The 18948-nt window shown below is 37.3% G+C and overlaps 1 protein-coding gene across 35 annotated transcripts in view; it reads left to right on the forward strand.

Annotated features, from left to right (window-relative positions):
* LOC306874034 (nuclear factor 1 X-type-like) overlaps window positions 1-18948 on the forward strand; it is a 103981-nt gene that overhangs the window by 18155 nt on the left and 66878 nt on the right. The window lies entirely within an intron of this gene.

Genomic DNA, 18948 nt, shown 5'->3' on the forward strand with positions numbered 1-18948 from the left:
GTTGGAAGCTTGATTATGTGAAGCGATGATATGCACGCTGGCCTATTATGGCTATTTTTATGCATAAAGATCTTGTTGTTTGTACAACACATAACAAATATCAACATAGTAGTAATAAAAGTACTTTCAGGATACAGTTAAATTATTCCCTTAAAAAGTTTCGTGACAGTTGGCTGTAATAGGCCGGGGTTCAATCGGAGCAGCTGACTTAATTTACGGTCACCAATCTTTGAAAAACATTATTTTTCTAACTGTCTTTATACTTGACAAGACCTCAGACTTATGCAAAATATTTGACTAAAATTTCTTACAGGCTAGATCACAAAAATTGTTCTTTGATTGCATGTTAGTCTAAAGCTAGTCTTAACTCTCTTTAATTGTTGGCTTCAGATATAGGCTATAATGCTGAAAAATATTAAGCAGTGTTTAATGCGTAGTCTTATATTTTAACACAAATGTCCGTTTTGGAAATAATAGCCTAGTCCCTGCCGGCCCACACTTGAAGCCTTTTTTTTTTTTTTTTTTTTTTTGCATAAGCAGTATTATTTTTTTAAGAAGCAGTTGTGTTCATCAAAGCTGCGTGTACTTGAATAAATAATTCAAAAGCAAATTGAAAATGTATTTGCAGTCGTATGCCGTATATGCGCGCAGGGGCTTGTTTGTGCTTCACGCCGCTTGAAGGCTGTAATCTCGTCCATCTCGGAGAGTCTCTCTAGCCCAGTTTGGCCCAGTCGCTCTTTCTGGCTGTTAAATATTCCTGTAGCAGACATTCGACAGGTCTTTAAAATAACTTTCCTTTAGGCTAAGACATAAGTAATTGAATTCTCAATAGCTAATGTCCTACAGGCATGCACAAACTTATTCTATCTTGTTCTTATAATTAATTTATTTTTTCAATTTTTAAAGGATTTTGGTTTTGGCTTCAATTTCTTGGCCGCAAATAGTCCTTTCTCCTTTCCCTCACACGGCAGACTGGGTCACGCCAAACTGTCGCTGAATCCAAGACGTCTCTGTCTAAAATAAATCTCCCTTTCTCTCATATTGCATAGTCGACGGCTCTTGTTTTTGTGGCGAATAATTGTTTTTTTGCTAATTAAATTTTAGTTTTAAAGCAGATACAAACTAGGTCTTTTTTTTCAATGTAAACTATATAGACCTGAACGGCAAGCAAGTAAAGCGCCTGCAACCATGCCTATTATTGTTATTTTTTAAAGAGGTACTGTTGTTAAAAACAGGCCTTTGTTTTTTATTTAATAATGGTACAAGTGTATTTGCAGTCCTGTGCCAGCGCGGCCTTCAGCGCACTCCTTCAATCAAGTCTATAGCTATAATGAACAGGCTATATTCCTCTTTCACTGTATTTATACCATTTTAAGCTGTGAACTATAGGTTTATTTTTCCTTAGAGTGTTTGTTTTTTACTTCTGTAGCCTTCAATTCAACAGTTTGAATATTTCAATATGTGCTTTGCGCAGTCGGCGAAAAGGGCGATTGGTGGAGATCCAGTTAACAGTGAAGAGTAAACAGTAGGGTCAGTGGGCAAACAATGTCCAAGATAAAAGGGATAAAGCTTTTATAAATGTAGTTTAAAACACATGGCAATTTTTTTAATTTTTTTAAAATATATTTAAAGGTTAAAAAAAAACTAACAAAAAGAATATAGCCTACAGGACATGCTACAAATGTAAATATTTAAAGGTAACTCAGCTTGACCTGAACTGTTGCCCATTCATCAAAAGGTCAAATTATTTGATTTTTCTAGATGTGTCATCTCTGTTTTCTGGCTTGGTTGTCATATGGCAAAAAATCTCTACCCACACCACTGACTCTGATTTGGCAGATAGCAGTGTTTAAATATTAATGCTTTAAAACACAATTGCATAGTTGCAAAATAATCTTTTTTTTTTTTTCTATATATATATATATATATATATATATATATATATATATATATATATATATATATATATACATATATATACTTTCTGAAACGTATTCATCATGTAATAGACTTATATTTAAGCAGGCCTAATTTTTGGTATCATTTGCATATATAAAAAAATATTTTCTTTTCTTAGTGAATCCGTTTGTTTGGAAAAGTGTTTGTCTCAGGATTTGATCATTAAATTTGTATTAGCCTATTCGCAATTATTAGGTGTAAATGTTTTTCTTTTTAATTGTAACAAAGTGTCTCAGACGCACCTAAGTAGGGAGTGCATGTGAAGCAGGCCATGGCTTACGGGTTAAACCCCAAACCCTCGTCTTAAATCTTTCAGCCCGTGTTGGCATTAGCTCGACTGTGATTTTGATTGCGGCGATGAAAGATCCTTCAAACCTGCAATTGCGCCACGTAGTGCGTGTGTTAAAAGGAATCCCTCCTTTGTCTCTTGTGGCTTTAGATGCGATTCAGATTGCAGGCTGGATACATCTTGCGACAGGCCACGTTTACGTGGAGTCAAAACTTGGGTGAGGTTTGGCGGTTTATGGGACGTTTATGTGCCTTCAGAGAAGATGGAGACAAGGGGAGAGAGGGAGGGCGCGATGTGTCCGCGCAGCATGGATTCCTTTCCACCAGCGCGGATGTTCTCGATCCCCCACTAACTCTGTCCGGAGGTTTGTTTAGTCGTCTTTCTTATTTAGTTAATTATTAAAATAAACGAGGACGCATACGGCGCGGCAACAAATGTAAACAATAACTAATGAATTATTAACGTTGATAAAAGGTTTTCTGGAATGGACCGAACAGGTGGGGAATCTCAAGCTTCCTACGTAATGGAAGTTAAGCATGTGTTGTCAAATGTGCCGCGATGCAAAATGTCGTTTGGGGAGTCTAAAGACCTTGCACGAATCTCAGGACAAGTGGATAGCATTAATAATGTATTTTTAATTTTTCTACTTTTATTTATTTTTTTTTTTTTGGTGGTGTATCTCGGATTGGAGGACATTGAGGTTTTAGACCTGGGTAATGCTATTTCCTAAAGTTTAGCAAGTATTATAAGTAATGTTTATTCATATTTATGTGTACTAATTTTCAAATAGGCCTATATAAAAGTAGGCCTTGTGGTTCAAGACAGATATTGATTATTATGGGGATCAAGGGACATTATCATCTGAAATTTAAAATATGCTACACTCTCAAAAAAAAAAAAATGGGGGAGAGGGGGTTTCTGTGGTTCCATGAAGAACCTTTACCAACCATGGAACCTTTTCAATGTACAAAAGAGTCAATAGTGGCAAAAGGTTCTTTGGATTATTAAAATGTTCTTCATGCTAAGAAAAAAAGAAGGTTCTTTTAAAAACAATCCACCGAAAGGTTCTTTGAGGAACCCGAAACGAAACTTCCATGGTATTGCTGTGGAACGCCCCTTTTATTTTTAAGAGTGCAGGTTCAGGCATACGTGTATTGTTAAATGAAAATGTTTGTGCACATTACTGACAGAGAAAATGAGGCTTAATACATTTAGAAATAAATATAAAAAACCAATGAGTCTGAAATAGTGTAATTTCATGTTAACTTGCTCCGTCACAAACTTTATCCTTTCCCATCACATTGTCTTTTTATTTATTTATTTTTTTTAAGTTTTACGGATATATTGTTAGTGTATATTTGATTTTTTTATATTGTGGATTCCTATTTTGTTTGACAGCATAATTTGCATTTTGAATGTATCCTTGCTCAAAATAACATGAAACAGTGACTCGTTCTAACACTAATGTTGGGTTAAATGGAGCAATTTCTATTGCACTGTTAACAGACTAACATAAATTTCTTTATCATTCTTTGTTTGTTTTCTCAATCATTTGCTCTTACTTACTGGGCTCAGTCAAGCAATGAAATCTCACTGCTTGAGCGATTTGATTTTAACCAAACAGAGAATTGTTCTTACATTTGGTTTCAGATAAGCCTTGTTTGAGTCACCTGGACTGAAGTGCTGCTTTTGGCAGGCCCACTCTTCACTCTTGATAGATATTGCAGCTTTCCTAAACATAACAGAGCAATTTAACGATAATGACAAATGCTGTTTTCCTGCCCTGTCTACCTATTGAATTTCCCCTTCCAATAAGGGTCTTTTTGGGACATGGCTCTGAGGAAGACATTGCATCAGACTTGCACATTAACTACTCTTTCCTCCAGTTGTCTTGCTCAGTCTGGCAGGGAAATGGGTGAAACGGGAGGCTTTAACTGGGAGAAAGTGTGGGGGAATTGCAGAATATACTTTCAAAAAGCAGGAGAGAACAGGTTGGGACCTAGGCAGCAGCCCTGGGGAATACCATTCGAGCTCCATCATAGATCATTTCTATAAGCAAAAAAAAACATTGCTATGTTTAAAAAAACAACAACAAAGTCTAGCTATAAAATGTTATACTCAATAAAAAGCATGACTGTAAATGCTTATGTGTCCCTAGGCTGTTGCCTTAACGTGCTTGCCATTCACCTGAGCGTGTTTTTGATTACACTAAAGCAAATAAATCATCAGACGTACTGATCAAGCCACAGCGAATCAGCAGCAGAAGAGTCACATCAAGTAACCAGAGCGTCTGCACGAACGTCAACAACATTAAGAGTTACCATGAAGTCTTTGGCTCTGTTCAGGTGTCTAGTTTCTATCAAAGGACAGTGCAAATTGTTAATAGCTTCAGATTCCTGAGGCATGAATCATTTTATAAAGGTGAAATGGCGTTCCTCCCTCGCAGCCCAGCATGACCCTGCTGCAGTACTGCTGGCATAACCGTTCGGTGTGGTAACAATATGCAAAGTTACGTTATATTTATGTTCCTGGCAGACATCGTCTTACCAAAGCATCTTAGAAAATAAATGTGCTGTGTTTTAGCTGGCAGCTAAAGATGCAGCTCAAGTGCTACGATGAAACCTCAGGTTCTAGAAAGAACAAACGTGTCAGCTGTTATAGCAGAAGTCTTGCATTCTTAAAAATAAAGGTCATTTATTGGCATCTATGGTTCCATGAAGAACCTTTAACTTCATGAAGAACCACTAAAGCTTCTTCATAGTGGAAAGTTCAAAAGTTCTACATTAAGAAAAAAATTTTTTTTTAAGAACTATTCTTTGTAATGTTCGATTCTACTAGATCTTGACTTTCACGGACACCAGGATGATAATTACCATCTTCTTTCTCTCATTTTTCCTTTCCTTTCACAGTCTGTCTGTCTATGGCTCGTTTTTCAAACTTTCTTAAATCTCCATCATCCATCTCTTATTAAGCATGCATTATAGGACTGCTGTCATTGTGGAGACCGGCGTGCACATATTGTATGCACACACAAAGCCAAGCACATTTTACTCAATATGTTCTCATAATCACTTCACTTAGCACAACTGTGTAACAATGGCGTCTTTCACAGTGGTGACCGCACTCTTGACTTCGTCTCCTCTCTTATTTCTCATTTAAAGGGAACTGGCATTCTGGCCCAATGCTGTTGTAATTCGCTAAAGTTTTGTGTCTTTCATTGGCCAGAAATAACCAACTTCCACTGAAAGGTCATGGTAAAATTGAGGCCAGCACAAGCATATGTTTTTTTGCTTTTATGCTAGGTCAAGCCTTTTCTTTACTGTTCATAATTTAACTTTAGGGTGAAAGACCTCAGGGTGTCTTAAAACAGGGCTATAAAAAAATGGTTCAATTGCCTTTGTACATAGAATGAATAAAGGCACTAATATTTTATTTTGTTTCTTTTACTTAACTATTTTTTTATATTTTTCTACTGTTTTCATTTTCATTTTTGTATTTTTCTACTGTTTTCGTGTACTTTTAATAAAACAAATTTCGTATTATATTTATTCCTGTTTATTTGATTTTGTTCCTTTTAAATTAATATTTTTGATTTATTTTATTTTGTATTCCTTTTTATTCCTCTTTATTTTATTCCTTTTAATTAATTTTTACATTTTATTTTTCATCCCTATTCTATTCTATTCTATTCTATTCTATTCTATTCTATTCTATTCTATTCTATTCTATTCTATTCTATTCTATTCTTCCTAGGCTTGCAGGCAACTCCTCAGTAATATTTGTATCACAGTGTGAGCCTTTAGGATGGCAACTAACCACGAAATGAGAAAGAAAAGTCCAAGAGCTGCAGAAGGGGTTTGTAAAGGGCTTTCAAATGACGGCGTGTGTGAGTGTGTTTGATGAGCCCGTGGCTCTCAGTGTAGGTGATAAATGGAGGGTTTAGAGCCAGTGTTTATAGTAGCACAGTAGCTGACGAGGCCTGCTGTACCGATGGGCCTAAGACACTCAAGGTTGATTATTTCTGTCCTACAGGCTGTGTGTGTGTGTGTTTGAGACGGGTGTATTCAGTAGGCTCACAGTCAGTTGGCATCTATGACCGCAGCTCTGCCACTCTTGTTATATTTTGAGTAGCGGTTTATGCTGTAAACTGTATTGAGTATGCAGATGCTAATAAAGTAGCTTTTTGTTTTTAACATTGTGTGCTTCTACAAAACTAGCATTGACGCAAATTCCTTGCACGGTTGCCGTGGCTTTCGGTTGCTCCCCGTATTGTTGTTTGGCCTTTGGAATGGATCATGCGGAGCAGTGCACTGGTGCTGCACCACAGGCAGGGGAAAACCTGACAGCAAACCTTAACATTACAATACTTTAACCTGCCGAGGAAGATATACTGAGGAGAAGAGTAAGAAAAATGAATATGTTTGCTTGACAGCAGATGTTTTTTAGGAACTATGCAGCATAACACTAAATGCACAGATCTTCCCAAAGTCGTGCAGAATTTTGCATTACTTTGCTATGAACGCTGAGCTGTGATACCCATGAGTGCTGTGATCTTGGGAAAAATAGAGCAATTAGTCTTTTCTGTCGTTTATGCAAACATTCCACTGGAGCGACTGTTGAATGTACACACATGCTCGGGGCTCTTACCATTTGTGAAGGTACAGTATAGGCACTCGTATATGTGGTATCACAAGATTTATGAATTGATTACAGTCTATCAATCCATCGACAAACAAAAAATATTATCTTACACCATGGTTCATTTATTTTCACAGATATTTGCTTTATTCACATCTGGCCATTTGAAATGTTGGATAAAATGACTCGCTCTGTTCCAAAATCTAGTGAGCTCCCTTGCTGTTCGCTACCTACATAAAGTAGGCAGCTGCCTTCTAAGACAGCATGCTAACTGAAATCATGAGTGAGTAATTTGAGATACAATCAATAGGTAGCAACATGCTTCATACAAACTTTTTTCCCAGCAACATTTAGCATTAGTGTTTTTTTTTAAATAAAAAAAAATAGATGGGTAAAGTATTTTGTAAATGCATGAACTCTTTTTTTTATTATTTATTTTTTATTATTATTAGTACAGCATATTTATAATCCAGGTTTCTCTTGCTTGGATGCCATTCATAAACAAAGCATTTATTTAATTAAACTTGGGATATTTTTTTTTATGTTTTTCTTCTGTTTACCCAGGCTGCATTTATTTGATAAAACATACAGTAAAAACAGTAATATTGTGAAACATCATTAAAAATTGAAATATATGTTTACTATGTGAATATATCTTAAAGTAATTTATTCCTGTGATGCAAAGCTGAATTTTCAGCATCATTACTTCAGTCTTCAATGTTACATGAACCTTCAGAAATCACTCTAATATGCTGATTTGCTGCTCAAGAAACGTAAGTAATCAAAGCCTTGTTACAAATTCAGGATTTTTTGATGAATAGAAAGTTCAAATAGAAATATTTTGTTACATTTATAAGTGTCTTTACTGTCCCTTTTGACCAATTTAATGCGTTCTTGCTGTGTAAAAGTATTGATTTCTCACTAGGTTTTGTAACAGAGCCTCTATCACCTCAAGCTTTCATGCATGAACTCAATTAACATTAACAACTGTGTTAATAGCGAATATTTCATTGTCATCTTGTCAACACAATTCTAGAGCGGTCAGCTTGTGAGAAATGTGCCACTGCGAGCATGTTGTCTGACCAAGGTGCGTCCTGTATTCCTGTGTAATCTGGCTCTGGTCTATTAGCGACTAATTGATTGCGATATCTAATCTAAACGGACTATTATTTATGATGGTTATCATCGAAATTGCCCGTAATGGCAGGTAATTATGGCCAGATGTGGTCAATCTGAGATTAGCTTTTAAAGTCAACACACATTACAGTAAACCATCGCAGATGTGTAATATGCACACACACCCTCCCCCTTAATCTAAGCATCATGTTTGTGGAATGCAAGAACATGCGCAACTCCACTTTCTCCTAACCTCAAATGAAAGGCATTACCCCTTTTGAAGACACACACACACACACACACACACACACACACACTCACACTCACACTCACACTCACACACACACATACTGTTCTCTCCATCACTACAATAATGCCCATTATAAGAATTTTATACAGTACTTGTTAAATTAATATTTCCTGTTTAATTTTGTAATTTTTGTTTGAATTTACTACTTACTTAGTTTTCTCTATTTTACTCTTATTGCTGTGGTTGCCAAGGCTAGCATCATTTTTACTTTTGCTTATATTTTTCTTCTGAACTATTAGATTTTTTCATGGCGGATGATGCTGTTGTGCAGTGGAAAGGTTCTATGGATGTTAAAGGTTCTTTATGGAACCTTAGATGCCAGTAAAGAACCATTACGTTTAAAAGTGTTCAAAGTTCAAAAAAACTTAGAAATTCTTTTATGAGAATAGGGATGAAAATCTGGACTTGCATTGGTAGAGGTGCCAGAATATCATAGTGATTTGTAGGTGAACCAAGTAGCCACCTAGCATCCATCCAGAAAACCTTAGCATTATGTTGGCAAATTTGGCATGGACATACTTTTTAAAATTCTGTCATGGCAGTAAAGTGCACTAAATTGAATGCCTTAGATGGTCTTGGATCAGTTATACACAGTGTTGGGTAATGCATTACAATATTCTGTTACTCCACGCAAAAGTAACTAATTGCGTTACTTTGTTACTCTTTATGAAAAGTAATGCATTACGTTACTTTTTTGTTACTTTTTGTCTCCTGGGCTGGACTTGCTTATTTGTTTTTTTTAAAGGGGTCATATGATGTTGCTAAAAAGAATATTATGTTGTGTATTTGGTGTAATGCAATGTGTTTATGTGGTTTAAGGTTCAAAAAACACATTATTTTCCACACATTGTACATTATTGTTGCTCCTCTATGCTCCGCCTTTCTGAAACGGCTCGATTTTTACAAAGCTCATCGTTCTGAGAAGCGAGGCGTGCTCTGATTGGCGAGACAAAACCAATAAAACCCATTATAAACGAGGCATTTGTTGCATCCAGTGGGGACAATAATTACTGATTATAATGACATACTGTCGCGTGGCATTGCGCCACGTAAACATTACCATGTCTGCATTTATGATTGGAGAAACAACAAACAACAAGAAACTACTCTACACTGCTCAAAACTCGCGTTTGAATCGTCAGTGGAAAATTCTTTAAATATGAAAACATACTTACAGGCTGTGAATCAGAAACACCAGACTGTCCTTGCAAAGCTGGAATTGCCACACTTTATAGAAACAGCCTTTGTGCAAGCCAGCATTGTAGGCTACTCTCCCAGGTTCAGGAAATAGTTCTCCGTAAAATGCGCTGCACACACTCTAATATTTGGGTTGAACTGTTCTGGAACAGTGTTGTAAATACAACTTAACCACTGATTTCTAGTTGTGTCCTCTTTTGGAAGCCCAAACAAAATAGTTTTGCTTTTACAACAAAACAGCGTCTCCAGGACATGGCGCCGGCAGCAACAACAATACTGCAGCGAGAATAAAAATCACGCCCTCTTTCTTTGCGTGAACATTTGGGCGGTGTTATGCAAATCTTCCCACACAGTGACGTAGACGTGGGGGCGTGTTTAAATGAGCCATTTTAGGAGGGCATGGACAAGTCTTAACTTCTATAGAGAGTATCTCTTTGAATTTGAAACTTTAGTCTTTGCAACTTTAGGGATCTTATCTATGCACGAACAGCTTGCAACACTCCAAAGAGAAAGGAAAACTTGAAATCGCATCATATGACCCCTTTAATAACAAACAGGACAAAAGTTATGTCTTTGGAAACTGTAAAGGCCCTTTCACCCCAAAAGTGAAATAAATAAGCCTCAGGCTGATAGAAGTGCCCCTGTACTTACTCCCACTTTCTCTCAATGCAGGGACAGGTGAGCTGTTGGAAATTGGAAAACAAAATTAATTGTTAAAATATTTTTTTTCATATATTTTGTTAGAAATTAAAAAGTAATGGGTTACTTTACTAGTCACTTGAAAAAGTAATCTGATTAAACAACTTGCATTACTTGTAATGCATTACCTCCAACGGGGGTTACACACACACACGCGCACACACACGCACATACACACAAACATAGTGTAGTATTTCCTTTGAAACAGTTTTCTTTAAAAAGTTGATGTCACAAATAATTACAAAATATGGCAAGTGACATGTTGAATTAAATGTGGAATTTGTGAAATAGAATGATTGAATTTTCTTGCAAAAATGTATTCCAATAATCTTTATTTACAACCTCTAAAAATATTTTTTTTACAGCGTAGGTGATGTTTGATCATGAGTATGGTCATGATTTAGGTTTATGAGGCTGGATGCAGATCAGCGTTAGTGTCACCGTCACTCTGTGGATTTAGGGAGGAATGTAGTGAAAAGTGAGGGATAGTGGTTTTTAAACGATTGGAGAGAGCGATGGTGGTTTTTAAAATGAGTTCAGGGAGGGCTGGTGGTTTTTAAAGGCGTGGAGGAGGTGATGTTTATTGACTTGCGGACCGCTGCAGCCTTAGAGCGTTAATTAGAAGAATGGATAGCAGCGGTCCAGGAATGGAGAGAGACGCAGCACATTCGTGTACAGTATCTGCACTTGTGTGTTTAACACGTAAAACTAATCAAGCTTTGTAACTTAAACGGGACTGAGACCAGGTTGAGTGTTAAAAAAAGAGCAAAGTAGAGAAAAAACTGTCTCCTGTAATCCCCCTGCGTTAAACAGATGTTTATTTTGTTGTAGGTTGTTATAAATGGGTGCAGGAGAAGTGGTGCCTGTTTCCATATTGGGAGCATTTACATGGGTTAATTGTTTCACTCTCTCACACACTTGCTCTGTTCCAAAACCTAATGAGCTGCCTATGTAGCCAGTATTTTAAGGGATTAAAAAAAAAGTAAGATTCTGCATATGTAGAGCATTCTAAATCAGTGAATGATGAGCTTCGGGATGGTGCCTTAGAATGGGGTTCCCTATGTAGAAAGCAAGGCAGATCACTACGTTTTGGAACTGTTTTTCTCTCACTGTGTGCATATTCGTAAATCTCCTTCGCTGTGAAGTTCTCAGACGTACTGAGATGTGTGTAGACGCCTCTTGGCAACTGAACAAAATTTCTGTCAAGAGTTTTTAAATTTATGCCAAAATGTGCCGACAAAAAATACAATTGCATTTGATTTCCACAGTTTGCAAATAATGCGCAGCTGTTTCTTTTCTTTTCTCTTGTTCCCTTTGGAGGTATAGGATTCATGGTTCGTCAAAGCACAGTATCATCACAGCATTCAAATCTCTCCAGGCAACTCGAACCAGATTTGTTGGTAAACTACTACACGTTGTGCCAATTAAAATGATGAATTGTGATTTTTGTTTAAGTAAGCTAATCAGGGCACATCTGTAAACGGATGACTGCTGTCAGTGTTATTGCCCATCTAAACTCATAAAACAAAAGAGTAGTCAACAAAATTTGAAAGATTTACAACTGAACTGCAATTCTTTCAAATGCAATTGGCAGTGCAAATAAAATGCTTGCATATAGCATCTTAAAGGTGCAGTGTGTAATTTTTTTCGCCACAAGAATTCTGTAGGGGGATTGATTTAACAATAACTTGTAAACTTTTAAAGACAGACCTACCGTGCACTACGAGGTTGATAATCAATAGATTTTGCTTTTGTTGAACCCATCAGTTTTACATTAAAATTTCAGATGTAAAACTACATTACCCATGATTTCAAAGAGAAGTCTGTACCAATCAGAGAATTGCAACAAGTCAAACTACTTAAATATTCATATATACAGTGCCCTCTAAAAGTATTGAAACATTAAGGCCAATTCCTTTATTTTTGCTGTAGACTGTAAACATTTGGGTTTGACATCAAAAGATGAATATGAGATGAGAGATTAACATTTCAGCTTTTATTTACAGGTATTTTCATCTGGATCTGATACACAACTTAGAAGATAGCACCTTTTGTTTGAACCCACCCATTTGTCATGTTACCAAAAGTATTGGAACATGCGACTGTCAGGTGTGTTTTGTTGCCCTGGTGTGTCCTATTAATTGATTATTCAAACAGTAAATAGCACTGAATGTCTGCGCTCAGTTTCAGATCCGTGCAGACTGCATTTATAGTTAGTTAGACGTGTAACCAACATGAAAACCAGAGAGGTGTCTATGGGTGAAAAACGAGCAATTGTGAAGCTGAGAGAAGATGAAAAATCAATCAAACCATTGCACAAACACTGGCAATAGCAAGTACAACCATTTTAAATCTCCTGAGGAAGAAAGAAACCACTGGTGTACTAAGTAACACACCTCAAACGGGTAGATCAAGGAAAACATCTGCAGTTGATGACAAAAACATTGTGACAGCTGTAAAGAAAGACCCTAAAACAACTGTTAGTGACATCAGCAACAACCTCCAGAGGGCATGAGTGAAGGTATCACAATCTACTGTTCGCAGAAGACTTCATGAACAAAAGTACAGAGGCTAACCACTCATTAGCAAGAAGAATAGGAGACGAGCCTCAAAAATTCTGGGACAAGGTTTTATGGACTGATTTTATGGACCAAAGTGATGGAAAGGCTAAAGTTTGGAGAAAGAAAGGATCTGCTCATGATCCCAAACATACAAGCTCATCTGAAACACAGTGTACACAGGTGTACATTATAGTACACATTACACAAGTAATGTAATGGCTTGGGCTTTCATCGCTTCTTCTGGGACAGGTTCATTAATCTTCATTAATGATGTAACACATGATGGCAGCAGCAAAATTAACTCATTGGGAGATCCTTTATCATGCAGCAAGATAATGACCCAAAACATAGTGCCAAAACAACAAAGCAGTTCATCAGGGGCAAGAAGTGGAAGGTTTTAGACTGGCCAAGTCAATCTCCACACTTAAACCCTGTAGAGTATGCATTTTACCTGCTAAAGAAGAGACTGAAGGGAGTAACTCCCCAAAACTGAAAGAGGCTGCGGTGAAAGCCTGGAAAATCATCACAAAAGAAGAATGCAAAAGTTTGGTGATGTCAATGGGTCACAGCCTTGATGCAGTAATTGAAAGCAAAGGATTTGCAACTAAATATTAAGTCTTTTTCACTTTAATCTGTTAATTCTATCTGTTCCAATACTTTTGGTAACATGACAAATGGGTGGGTTCAAACAAAAGGTGCTATCTTCTAAGTTGTGTATCAGATCCAGATGAAAATACCTGTAAATAAAAGCTGAAATGTTAATCTCTCATCTCATATTCATCTTTTGATGTGAAACCCAAATGTTTTCAGTCTACAGCAAAAATAAAGGAATTGGCCTTACTGTTCCAATACTTTTGGAGGGCACTGTGTATGCAGATTTTACAATAAAATCAAAATATATTGTTTCTATATACATAGTCGATATCTTTAAATCAATAGTTTTATATTTCTCCATTGTTTTTAATTTGACCCTGTTATTCGCAAAGCTTTATGTGATTGTAGTTCTTTTGATCATTAAAACCGTTTACAGTCCTTTTTTTTTTTGTCGGATTTTCAAATACTTTTTTCAAAAAACAATTTGTAATGTTATTATTCACCTTGTAGTGGTTTAGTTTGGTTGACGGCTTGTAATTCTTAAAGGGGACATAACACACACAGTTTCACGGTCTCATGTTAATCTTGAGTACCTATAGAGTAGCCGTTTCATGACCGGGATCTTTTATAGCTGGGACCGCTCCATCTTTCAGTATCAAACAATGCGCAAATCCAGCGTTGAACTGGGCCTTGCTTCTAAAACATTCGTCAACAAACACGCGTGAAACTCCGTTGCTTTCTCCGAAAAACAAACTGCATCCACTGTTCATGTAACGCTGGGTTTCTTTGGGAAGCTGAACAAAGTTATCTTTCCCTTACAACTAAAAACACACTTCTTTGGAGACATTCTTCCCGAGCGAGTCCTGTGCAGTGATGCTGGATAAAGCGTTGATGGGCATGCTCTCGCTGCGGTTGATGTGTGCACGGGTGCGCTCTTCCAGGAGAAATGCCCACGATCGAAAAAAAAACTTTCCTGAAACTTGTAAGAAACCCGGAAGCGTGTATTTGGCACAGAAATACTCTGTTATCCGTCCAAGTCGTTTTTTTTTTTTTTCAACTTTGGCCATGTTTAGCATGAGATTCCAACTCTTTAACAGTGTAAATAACTCAACATGCATGAAATTGCATTAAGGGAGTATTTGAGAGACCTGTTTGAAAACAGCCATTATTGTTGCCGTTCTGTTTGGTGCACTTCCTAGAAATGTTATCGAAATATCAGTCACTGCAGCTACTAAATGCCTCGGGCTTCCCACTGTCTTTTTATTCAGTAAACTAGCCTCAGTGAATCAGGTCCGTAGCGGTGGTGTGACTCAGGCCGCGTGGCGCGCTGCCAGCTTCCAGCCTCACTCCCGTGATATGTGTGTTTAGGCTGGCTTTCACCGAGGTGGTAAAATCCAGACCTTAACCTGAAGGCATAGCACAGTCAGTCCTCTGAGTTATGCCAGCCTTTAACCAATGCCGCCCACCACAGGAAAGAGAGAGGGGCAGTATTTAAAGGCTCGTTCAATGTTTTGGCAGGGATGTAATCGTGATCTTGGCATTGAATGCAGGCTCAGACTAAGGAACTGGGTCATGTTCGGGTTAGCACTTCTGCATCGTCTGCTCGCATACTCTCAGAGAATTACTAAATGAGCTCAAAATCTGGCAGTGCCAAAGCTTATCTTTACTCTTGAGTCGGCCGTCAAGGAGCAGAGTTTTATGTGCGTTTTATAATCGCAGAGGAGTTTGTGATGATGTCATCAGCTCATTACAGCTGGCGTCGGATCAGTTGATTCATGAGCATTTCGTAATAGAAAGAGATCACAGGATATTGGTGGAGGGATGTTCTGGGATCAGTAAAAGATGTTAGACTAATTCTACAGCCGAGGTTAGATACTGATCCTGAGCATTAGCATGAGCACGGTGCTAGTTTACCTGTACGATAAGGAACTTTTGGAAGCCAGCTTTTTTTCTTTTATTATGTTAACATGTTGTCCTTATCTCCTCTATTGGAAGCACTCGTTGTTCTCTTTGTAGAGACTCTATGCTCAGGTTACACAGCTCGGGGGCCACTTTTAGAAAATGGACAGTGAATAAAATGACCGGATAATTCATTTGGGTTTAAAATATGCAGTAACCAACAATTGAGACGTTGACGGAAGCCTTTTTCAGCGGCCTTGTTTTCGGAAATATTTTTCTGCATGGGGATCAATTCCTTAAGCCATGAACCAAACCAACAAGCTCTGAGACGAATCGTGATGATTTGAATTAAAACAAAGTATTGAAATGCAGAAAGATGACCAAGACTGAGTGAATTAGAAATGCACTGATGCACTTGTTGAGTTGTAGCCTTTAATTCTGAGTATAAAAATTGGCTTATTTTATCAAATTTATTGCAAAATATTAAGAAATACACAAATTAGCTGTTTGATGGTGAATGGAGTGGGTGGTCACGTCTCAGATTTTTGTTGCATTATTAGTTTCTTGGTGGGCTATGAGTATTGTTGTTTTTGATGGGGAATTTGGCTTTAAAATATGTATAAGCCACAAGTGTGAATTCGTAATTTCGTAAAATTGGCTATTTTATGTTGTTCCTAAAGATCAATGAAAACGGATGAGATTTGTACTTGTGGAACTTTCTTTATGCTCTGTTATAGCTAGTTTTTTAAACAATTTATTGTTACTTGTACACTCTTAAAAAATGTTTTTTTTTGTTTTTTTTTTAATTGTTCATTGATAGGTTCTTTGGGGAACCAAAATAGGCTCGTTCTTCTGTGGCATCTCTGTGAAACCTTTCTTTTTAAGAGTGTAGGTCAGTTTTTGAAAGACGCTTTTAATTTTTTCAGAACAGTGTCATTGAAGTGATTTTAACATGTAAATCATATATAAATATTTTGAATACTTAATATTTAGACAAGCAAATTGAATATAATTGATGTGTACATTGCAGATCCTATACCCCGCCTGCAATGCAAACAAATGGCATGTATAGCATGCAATCAGCAAGCACGTTGCAATAAAATCTATTTGTGTTTTGTATCGTTTTGCATTATACAAAACAAACGGCTTACAACACGAACAAAACTATTTGTTTTTACAGTAGTGCTGTAGATTCAGTAGCAGCATTCCAGTACAGTGTAGAGTGCACATCGGCAGACATAAATCATTCTGTTTCAGTATTTTATTTTTTTTAAATCTTGATTTCCCGCCCTAATTACATTAGCTGGCTAGTGTGAGTGTTTTCTTTCATTGTATCTGAGAGGTAAGGCCTCGGGTAGAAGCATTGATATGCACATATTGGATTTCTTAAGGGGATGCAAAGGAATGTTAACCATATTATCCTACTTAGAGGCTCTTCAGGTTGCCAAGTTCTGTCTTGGGATCTCAAGAACTTCACTAGTCTTCTCTGTGGCCGCAGTCCTATGGAATGCATCTGAATTGTACGGTTGCCAGATATTATCGGTTTGATCAATGTCTCATGCTCCTGTAATGCACCTTGCAGGGTTTAGGTATTTTGTTCATCTTATCTTAGCGAGTAAGGAACTCAGAAACACAACATTGTGCGTTTCATACAGTCTGCTAAGGGGCCGGGACAGAGCGTAGTGTAATTTTTACTCCCAAATTTTGTTCTCTGGCATACATCCATTGCCACACCCCATCAACATTTAAAGACGTTTTTGTACTGTTGTTGATTTTCAGCGCTGGAGCTCGAAGTGCTGTGAATGTGCTGGGTAAAATCCCACAAAGGGCTCAACGGAAGAAACTGGATCAGGCCCTTGGGTGCTTCGGCGAAGAACTTCTCTGTTCTTTGACCGGACAAATTGTGCATTGAGCTTCTAGAGCAGACGCTTACTGAAAAAGTTCACCTAAAAATGAAGATTCTTTCATCATTTACTCATCTGAGTAATTTTAAAAATGTATTATATTGTTTCTTTCAAAAAAATTAAAAAGACATACTGAAAAATCACTTTAGCATACAATGCCTTCCACTGAAGAAGGAATGACTTAGAATTGTTACAAGTCATCTTTCTGGTGAACTATTCCTTTAAGTTTATTATAGAAGGGTTGTGTTTTGGTTAACCTATGTCGAGTCGGTCTCACCAAGCTAGCATTTTTCTTATGTCCAGAGAGACTATGATCCCTCCCTCTCTCAATTTCACATTTTCTCTCATGTTTCCTCCCTTTTGGTATGATTCATTGTAAGTCTTGCTCATGCACACTTTTAAAAAAAAAATACCATTTCAGTTTTTATACTTCAAATTGTCATGCTTAATTCGGTGTGTTACTTAACATTTCGTATGTAATTCAGTAATTACATAATGTAATTATGTAAAAAAATTACTAACAATTTCTAAATAAACATTCCTAAACCAAATTTTCTTTCAGTGCAGTTCGGACCAGCTTTACAACCGCTATATTTGTGTATGCAGTATCAACAATAAACCTCCTGGCAGTATGAAAAATCAAGAAGCAGCATAATTAGTCCTGAATGTGTTTGTAGAAGAGTAAGCCGGTCAACTCTTTTTATTTATGTTTTTGTGAGCGTACCTTCCCACAGGTGTCAGGACCATGAGACCTGAGCAAACATCAGGTTCTAACGTGTGCATTGGATTTATATCTCTGCGCTCTGGAGAGCTCCTCCATCAAGACAAGATGGAGGAAGAGGTTGTGCTGTAGAATAACTCTAAATACCTTTTAAAATGCTTAAAGGGGTCATCGGATGCCCATTTTCCACAAATTGATATGATTCTTTAGGGTCTTAATGAAAAGTCTATAACATACTTTGGTTAAAGTTTCCCAACGATAGTGTAAAACACCCTTTTTACCCTGTCAAAAACAGCTTTTTTCAGAGCAAGCTGTTTTCTTGCATGCCGCTTTAAATGCAAATGAGCTCTGCTGACCCTGCCCCTCTCTTCCGAGCCGCTCTCTCTCTATTCATCGTGAAACTTGCTAACTAGCACGTTATTAGGAAAGGCGATTTGCAAACCATATACTCACTTCTTCTGTAGGTGAAGCTGGATCACGAATGATTTGCGTGAACATGGGTAGATCGGGGACGCATTCCCTTCACAAACAAACGTAATCCACTGCGTCTTCAGTGGCTCAGATGTCGAGAGTAAATGATGACTGCTATGTTCATTATTACATCCAACAACAAAACACTTCAATCGCTTAGCAATCATTCTTGTCTATATCTGCTCCGACGTCGAAATAATGGCGGACTGATGACAGCTCACTCAGGGCGGGTCTAAGGTAAGACACCAGTCCAGTCTGTGCTGAAACGCTACTGTTAATCAACTATCGTGACGTCACACAGACAAGAAGCTGAGAATGGCTTGATTTGAGAAAGGGGTAATGATTTTAAAAGATAAAAAATCAATTTTTTTTTATCATTATAGGGTGGTTGTTTACACACACTGCCAACACACATTTATGTTCAAACCACAGTGCATTTCGCATTCGATGACCCCTTTAACTTTTTGACTGCAGTAACTGTTTCTTAAAATCTCTTTGTAACTTCCTCTTTACTTTGTGTAAAACTAATTATCTAATTAGTGCTGCTGGTAAGTACTCTTCCTCATACATTCCTCATGCCTATATTAAAT

This window comes from Barbus barbus (assembly GCF_936440315.1).
Source record: "Barbus barbus genome assembly, chromosome: 8".
Classification (NCBI taxonomy): Eukaryota; Metazoa; Chordata; class Actinopteri; order Cypriniformes; family Cyprinidae; genus Barbus; species Barbus barbus.